Here is an 8465-nt window from a genome sequence, read left to right as displayed (position 1 = left end):
TGTTGCCTTTGTTTCTCATGTCAGGTGCAAAAAATCATTGCCAAGACCAATGCCAAGGAGCTTACTGCCTATGTTTTCTTCTAAGAGTTTCATGGTTTCAAATCTTACATTCAAATCTTTGATCCACTTTGAGTTAATTTTTGTGTATGATGTAAAATAGTGATCTACTTTTATTCTTTTGCATGTGACTGTTCAGTTTTCCCAACACCATTTAATGAAAACACCGTCTTTTCCTCATTTTATATTCTTGGCTCCCTTGTCATAAATTAATTGACCACATATATTTGGGCTTATTTCTGGGCTCTCTATTTTGTTCCATTGATCTAAGTGTCTGTTTTTATGCCAATACCATACTGTTTTGATTACTGTAGCTCTATAGTATCCTTTGAAATCAGGGAGCATGAGGTCTCTAGCTTTGTTTTTTTTTTTCTCAAGAATGCTTTGGCTCTTTTGGGTTTTATGGTTTTACGCAAATATTAGGGTTGACTGTACTATTGCCTAGTGGTTCTTAAAAAACCATATATTCTCTAAAACAAAAGAAAGTAGTGAGAAAAGTGGTATTGTATTTCATTTTTGAAAATCTCTTTAATGTTTGGTTTAATAGAAGATAGCCAGATTCTCCTACTTACTTCTGCATTCAATTTGTTGTGATATCACCTGTCACATAGCCTCTGGATTACTGCATATTCAAAAGAGAATAAGAATGAAAAAGGTATATAATACTCTTCCCCCAAGTGGCCTGAGGTGACCTCCGAAAATTGTTTGCTACTTGCTGGACCCAGAAAACTACAAAATCATGCAAATCGAGAGGTTCAAATATTCGTTTTCATATTAAGAACATGTGTGAACCTGCCCAGGCCATCAAGGGTATGCATATCCAAAAAGCCACCCAAGTATCTTAAAGATGTCACCTTGCAGAAGCAGTGTGTGCCATTCCGTGGCTACAATGGTGGAGTTGGTAGATGTGCGCAGGCCAAACCGTGGGGCTGGACACAGGGTTGGTGGCCCAAGAAGAGTGCTGAATTTTTACTACATATGCTTAAAAATGCAGAGAGTAATGCTGAACTTAAGGGTTTAGATGTAGATTCTCTGGTCATTGAGCACATCCAGGTGAACAAAGCCCCCAAGATGTGACGTAGAATTTACAGGGCTCATGGCTGGATTAATCCATACACGGGCTCTCCCTGCCACATTGAGATGATTCTTACTGAAAAAGAGCAGATTGTTCCTAAACCAGAAGAGGAGATTGCACAGAAGTAAAAGATATCCCAGAAGAAACTAAGAAACAAAAACTTATGGCCCGGGAGTAAATTATGCATAGAATAAATACAAAGAAAGAAAGAAAGAAAGAAAGAAAGAAAGAAAGAAAGAAAGAAAGAAAGAAAGAGAGAAAGAGGCACATAATATCTTGGTATTATGCAAAATTTTCACCTTCTTTTAAGCACCAGATATGTGTCCGGATCCCCCCAGAGTTCTCAAAACAAACGTTAGGAACCTCTTGACTAGGGATCCCTGGGTGGCGCAGGGGTTTAGCGCCTGCCTTTGGCCCAGGGCGTGATCTTGGGGACTCTGGATTGAGTCCTGCATTGGGCTCCCGGTGCATGAAGCCTGCTTATGTCTCTGCCTCTCTCTCTGTGTGTGACTATCATAAATAAATAAAAATTTTAAAAAGAGGAACCTCTTGACTAGAGCATTAACTTAGTGTTAACCAAGGACATAATGAAATATTTAGAAGTTAAAACCGATAGGATTTGATGATTGATGGATTATATCAGGGATTAGAGGGAGAGGGAAGTGTCATGCTGATTCATAGGCTGCTGACTTGCACAAGTGACTGTATGGTGGAGCCATTCACTGAGGCATGGCATTGGAAGAGGACCAGGTTTTGGGGTGACAGAGAGAGATCAGGAGGGTTGTTTTTTTTTGTAACTGTTATATTCTGAGGAGACCCTGAGAGTTACAAATGGAGATTTCTTTTTTATTATTTAATAATTTTTTATTATTAAATTCAATTTAGTTAACATAGTGTATGATTAGTTTCAGAGGTAAAATTTAGTAATTCATATAGTTGCATATAGTTGCTCATTACATCAAGTGCCCTCCTTAATATCCATTCACCCAGTTACCCCATCTCCCCTCCCACCTCTCCTCTAGCAATTCCCAGTCTGTTCTCTATAGTTGAGTCTCTTATGGTTTGCCTTCCTCTCTTTTTTTTATCTCATTTTATTTTTCCTTCCCTTCCCCTATGTTCATCTGTTTTGTTTCTTAAATTTCACATCTGAGTGAAATCCTATGGTATTTGTCTTTCTCTGACTGACTTATTTTGCTTAGCATAATACCCCCTAGCTCCATTACATCTTTGCAAATGACAAGATTTCACAAAAGGAGACTTCAAGCATGCATATATAGTTCTGGAATGGAAATTTCCAGCCACAAATTTGGAAATTGATGGCTTATGGATGATAGAAAGAAATCACATAATAGGAGAGTACAGAATGAGAGCAGAAGAGGATCTAGGGCCAGTCTTTGAAAAATATCAACAATTTGTGATCTAGTAGAAAGTGATAAGCTGCAGAGTTGCTAGAGAAGGAGCAGACAAAGAGGTAGGTGGAAACCAGAACTGTGTGATGTTAAATATAAAAGGGCTTGGAAGCCAAGGAAAGAGAGTGTTTCAAGGAGAAAGTGGTCAAGAACAAAAAAGGCCAAATAAAATAGCAGGCAACATCTTATCTTTTTGATTTGGTGACACAGATATGAGAGAGAGCTATCTGAGGGAAAATTATCAGGACATAAGCCAGATTGGAGCAGATTGAGCATTGAGTAACAGGTGATGAAATGAAGGTAGTTGCTAGAGACAACTCTTTCTTTAATTTGATTAACTTTTAATTGCATAAGTGATACAGAAATATATTTCTCCTGTATCAAAATTAGAACATTACAGAGAAGACTAAAATCCTCTGACCACTGCCACCAATTCTGGTATTCCCCACCTTCCAGAGGTAACCATTGTTAATTGTTTGGTATGTCCTCCCTGGCCTTTCTTTTTTTTTTTTTTTAATTTATTTTTTATTGGTGTTCAATTTACTAACATACAGAATAACCCCCAGTGCCCGTCACCCATTCACTCCCACCCCCCGCCCTCCTCCCCTTCTACCACCCCTAGTTCGTTTCCCAGAGTTAGCAGTCTTTACGTTCTGTCTCCCTTTCTGATATTTCCCACACATTTCTTCTCCCTTCCCTTATATTCCCTTTCACTATTATTTATATTCCCCAAATGAATGAGAACATATAATGTTTGTCCTTCTCCGACTGACTTACTTCACTCAGCATAATACCCTCCAGTTCCATCCACGTTGAAGCAAATGGTGGGTATTTGTCCTTTCTATGTATTAACATGTTATTGTTATCTGTAGTATAATTTTACATATGTACAAGCATATACATACACGCATATACTTATGCATATTTTACATGTACCTATTTTACATATAGTATAACATGATGTATAGAATGATGTACTTCAGTATTACTTTAAAAAGATTTTTATTTATTTATTCATGAGAGACACAGAGAGGCAGAGACCTAGGCAGGGAGAGAAGCAGGCTCCATGCAGGGAGCTCCATCCAGTCCCCATGTGGGACTCCATCCCTGGACTCCAGAATCACACCCCGGGCGGAAGGCAGATGCTCAACCGCAGAGCCACCCAGGCGTCCCAACTTCAGTGTTTTAATAGATGTGCTACCGATATCACATACTACAAGTATATCATTATTTATTCAGCATTCCTCTGTTGATAGTCATTTAAGTTGTTTCCACCTTTTTCCCCAGTCACTAACAATTCTGCACAAAAAAACTCCATATATGCAATGGCCTGGGGAGAGAAGGCAACAAGAAGGGTATGTTCATTTAAATTTTCATAGAGGGGCGCCTGGGTGGCTCAGTGCAACGTTGAGCATCTGCCTTCTGCTCAGGACATGATCCGCGGGTCCTGGGATTGAGTCCCGCATCAAGCTCCCCATAGGGAGCCTGCTTCTTTTTTTTTTAAGATTTATTTTTATTTATTTATGATAGACATAGAGAGAGAGAGAGAGAGGCAGAGACACAGGAGGAGGGAGAAGCAGGCTCCATGCCAAGGAGCCCGACGCGGGACTCCATCCCAGGACTCCAGGACCGCGCCCCGGGCCAAAGGCAGGCGCAAAACCGCTGAGCCACCCAGGGATCCCCGGGAGCCTGCTTCTCCCTCTGCCTCTGTCTATGCCTTTCTCTGTGCCTCTCATGAATAAATAAATACTTTTTTAAAAAAATAAATTTTCATAGACACTGCTTGCCCTTTCAATATTTTCATAGATACTACCAAACTCCCTTCCCAAATGACTGTACCAAGTTTTCTTCCCACCAGCAATGGGAGTCTCACACGACTACTGACGACCCAGTGTCCCACCCGCTCAATTCTTTCAAGATGTTTGGCTGTGGAGAGGAGGAAAATTATCAAGTGGTAGCCAGAACAGAATGAAAGACTGAGTGGGGGGGGGGGCGGGTCTTTTATTTTTTTAAAAAAGTGACCTCTATGCTCAATGTGGGGCTTGAACTCACAACTCTGAGATCAAGAGTAAACATTCTCCACTAACTGAACCAGCCACACACCCCAGTGGGGGTTTTCTATATGAGAAAGGCTGGTGCATGTTTTAATGTGCAGGAGAAAGGTCCAGTTGAGGAATGGTTGAATGTACACAAGAAAAGAAGAAGAAGAATTAATGACATAAAATCCCCAAGAAAGCAGGGGAGGACATTGTCCAAAACACAGGCAGAAGAACTGGCCTTATTAAATGAGAAGAGCCACTATTCTTTCATTACATTGGTTCCCTGACTTTGTTGTGCAGCAGAGTTCCCTGGAGAGCTTGTCAAAACACTGATTGCTGCCCCTTCCTCCACCAGTTTGGGATTCTGCAAGTCTGGAGGTGGAGTCTGCAAATTTGCATTTCTAACAAGTTCCCAGCCCTTGTCAATGGGGCTATTGGGGGTGGAGGCTAACTACTCTGTGGGAGCTTCTATCCTACTTAGCAGGAGGGAAGGAAGGTAGGATGGGTCGAGATGTAGAGATACGCATGATTGGTAACCAAAAGATGAGGAGTTTCTCATTTACTGCCTTCTATTTTGTCTACAAAAGAAGAATTGAGGTCAGATATTGGGGCACCTGGGTGGCTCAGTTGGCTGAGCCACCAGCTCTCAGTCATGATCTCAGGGTCATGGGATCAATCCCTGCGTGGGGCTCCATGCTGGGTTGGGAGTCAGCATGAGATTCTTTCCCTATGCCCCTCCCCCCACTCGTCAGCAAGCACATGCATACTCTCTCTCAAATAAATAAATCTTCAAAAAATCAACAAAAAATTGTTGAGGTCAAATAATGTTTTGTTTAAAAAATATATTTTATATATTAATTTGAGAGAGAGAGAGAGAGAGAGAGAACATAAGTGGGTGGGGGCAGAGGGAGAGGGAGAAGCAGGCCCCTCTGCCAAACAAAGAGCCTGGGACCACCACCAGAGCAAAAGACAGACACCTAACCAATTGAGCCATCCAGGCCCCCCGATGTCAAATATTGTTAAGGTTGGGACAGGAGGGAAGTAGTGCTGGGTTAGGAGGTTAGATAAGAGTGGAGAATAGGGGATCCCTCGGTGGCGCAGTGGTTTGGCGCCTGCCTTTGGCCCAGGGCGCGATCCTGGAGACCCGGGATCGAATCCCACGTCGGGCTCCCGGTGCATGGAGCCTGCTTCTCCCTCTGCCTGTGTCTCTGCCTCTCTCTCTCTCTCTCTCTCTCTCTCTCTGTGACTATCATGAATAAATAAATAAAATCTTAAAAAAAAAAGAGTGGAGAATGTTCTAAAGAAAATGATCAGTAGGTAGGATAGTTAATTGGCTAAAGATATGTAGTAAAATTACTGGGCAATACTGAAGTATCACTTGAGGTCTGCAATCAGGAATTTTATAACTGACCGGATTGTGTCACTTTTCCCGGTAGATATGGGGAAAGTAAATTATTGGTTTCACCCAAGATGGGTTTTGCCACCTTAGTGTCTCAAAAAGACATCCAGTATCTCATGCTAGAAACATGGCATCACCGTGGATTCCTCCCGCCAATCATCACAATGTCAATAGTTAACACTCAATATAATGTTTACCATTCCCTAGGAAATGTTATAAATGTATTGTATATATTAAATTCATTTAATTCTGACACTTTTTATAAGTGCTATTTTTATAAGTGCTATTTTCATAAGTGCTATTTTTTAAAAGATTTTATTTAGTTATTCATGAGAGACACAGAGAGAAAGGCAGAGACACAGGCAGAGGGAGAAGCAGGCCCCATGCAGGGAGCCTGATCTGGGACTCAATCCCGGGTCTCCGGGATCACGCCCTGGGCTGAAGGCGGCGCTAAATCGCTGAGCCACCGAGGCTGCCCTATATTCATTTTGTAAATGAAGACACCGAGGTACAGAGAAATTGGTAATTGGTCCAAATTCACACAGTTTGGACACAGCAAAGCCTGGCTTCAAACCAAGCATTTTAGCATCAGGGTCTAGTACTCAGGTAGGCTATTCTGCATTGTTTCAGCTTCCTAACCATCTTTCTGATCTACCCATGTTTCTCTATCTCCTCAACCACTACCCCAGCGTACGCTGTGTCCTATGCTGCTCTGAATACTGCCTTAAACTCCCAAGTGGTTTTCCAGCCTGTGTGCTCGCCCCTTTATAACTCATTCTCTCCTCAGCTGCTAGAGTGATCTTTCAAAACTACAAATCAGCTCAAGTTTTTCTTCTGGACTGAAGTCCTCTGGTGGCTTCCTATTGTACTTAACATAAACCCCCCCCAAATCTTAGGCATGACTTGCAAGGTCCTGGATGATCTGACACTTTCCCAATCTTCCAACTACATCACTTGTCATCATTTTCCTTAATCTCCATTTTCCAAAGGGGCTTCATTTAAGTTCTTCAAACACATCAAATTCTTTTCCTCCGTAGGGCCTTTGCACATGCTGTTGCTGCTATCTAGAATGTTCTTCCAACAGTTCTTCCTATGGGTGGTTGTTTCTCACCGTTAAGAACACTCAGCTTCCATGTCATTTCCTCAGAGAGATCTTCCCTGGCTATAGTAAGTAGGTTTCCACCCCTTGCACACATGTATTTTTCAAAAAATTCTCTCTCACTACAACTGTTTTCTTCATAGTGGTTTTCACTATTTTGTCTATTTTATATCTCTCATTCTCTCTCTCTCTCTCTCTGTCTCTCTCTCTCTCACACACACACACACACACTCTGCAACTAAAATATAAGTTTCATGAGGGCAGGGACAAAGTCCATTTTATTCACCACTGTATACTGTAGGGAAGCAAAATGTGCCACTCCAAAATGTGTCTCTCTGGCATATGGGTTACTTTAGGCTGATGATTTTTATTTTTTAAGTAAAAAAGTGTGCCTGACATGGGGCTTGAACTCATGACCCTAAGATCAAGAGTCGCATGGTCTACTGACTGAGCCAGCCAGGTGCTGATTATTAAAAAACAAAAACAGAAGACTCAGGGTGCCTAGTGGCTCAGTCACTTAAACATCTGCCTTCAGCTCAGGTTATGATCTCAGGGTCCTAGAATGGAGCCCCATGTCAGGCTTCTTGCTCAGCAGAGAGTCTGCTTCTCCCTCTCTCTCTGTACATACTCCCTCCTTGTTCTCCCTCTCTCATCTCAAATGAATAAATAAAATCTTTTTTAAAAAATAATTTTTATTTTTGTTTTTATTTTTATTTTTTTAAAAGATTCTACCCATTTATTCATGAGAGGCACACACACACAGAGAGGTAGAGATACAGGCAGAGGGAGAAGCAGGCTCCTGCAGGGACCCCAACATGGGACTTGATCCCAGGACTCCAGAATCATGCCCTAGGCTGAAGGCAAGCACTAAACCACTGAGCCACTCAGGGATCCTAAATAATTTTTAAAAACCAGAGGACTTAGGAAGTTTTTTCTATTGGCCCCTTAACTGCTTAAAATAATCTAAATAAGGGGATCCCTGGGTGGCTCAGTGGTTTAGCGCCTGCCTTTGGCCCAGGGCGCGATCCTGGGGTCCCGGGATCGAGTCCCGCGTCGGGCTCCTTGGCATGGAGCCTGCTTCTCCCTCCTCCTGTGTCTCTGCCTCTCTCTCTATGTCTATCATAAATAAATAAATAAATCTTAAAAAAAAAAGAATCTAAATAGAGGACCTGCTCCAGGAAAGGAGCTATCACCATAGGTGACTATACTAGAACTCAGAACTAGGTGGAGACAGAGAGGAACTTAGTGAAGCCTGTTAGAATTCTGTGCCCCATTGATTCTGTATAGCCTGGCAAACACTTGTTTACCAAACATTTGCTCTTTTTCATCTTGTGAACTGCCTGCCTTCCCTTTGAAATCCCAGACCCCTATAGCCTTCTCCTTAGTC

The sequence above is a fragment of the Canis lupus genome, chromosome X, assembly GCF_003254725.2.
Source record: "Canis lupus dingo isolate Sandy chromosome X, ASM325472v2, whole genome shotgun sequence".
Lineage (NCBI taxonomy): Eukaryota > Metazoa > Chordata > Mammalia > Carnivora > Canidae > Canis > Canis lupus.
Note: the sequence above shows the minus strand (reverse complement) of the source record.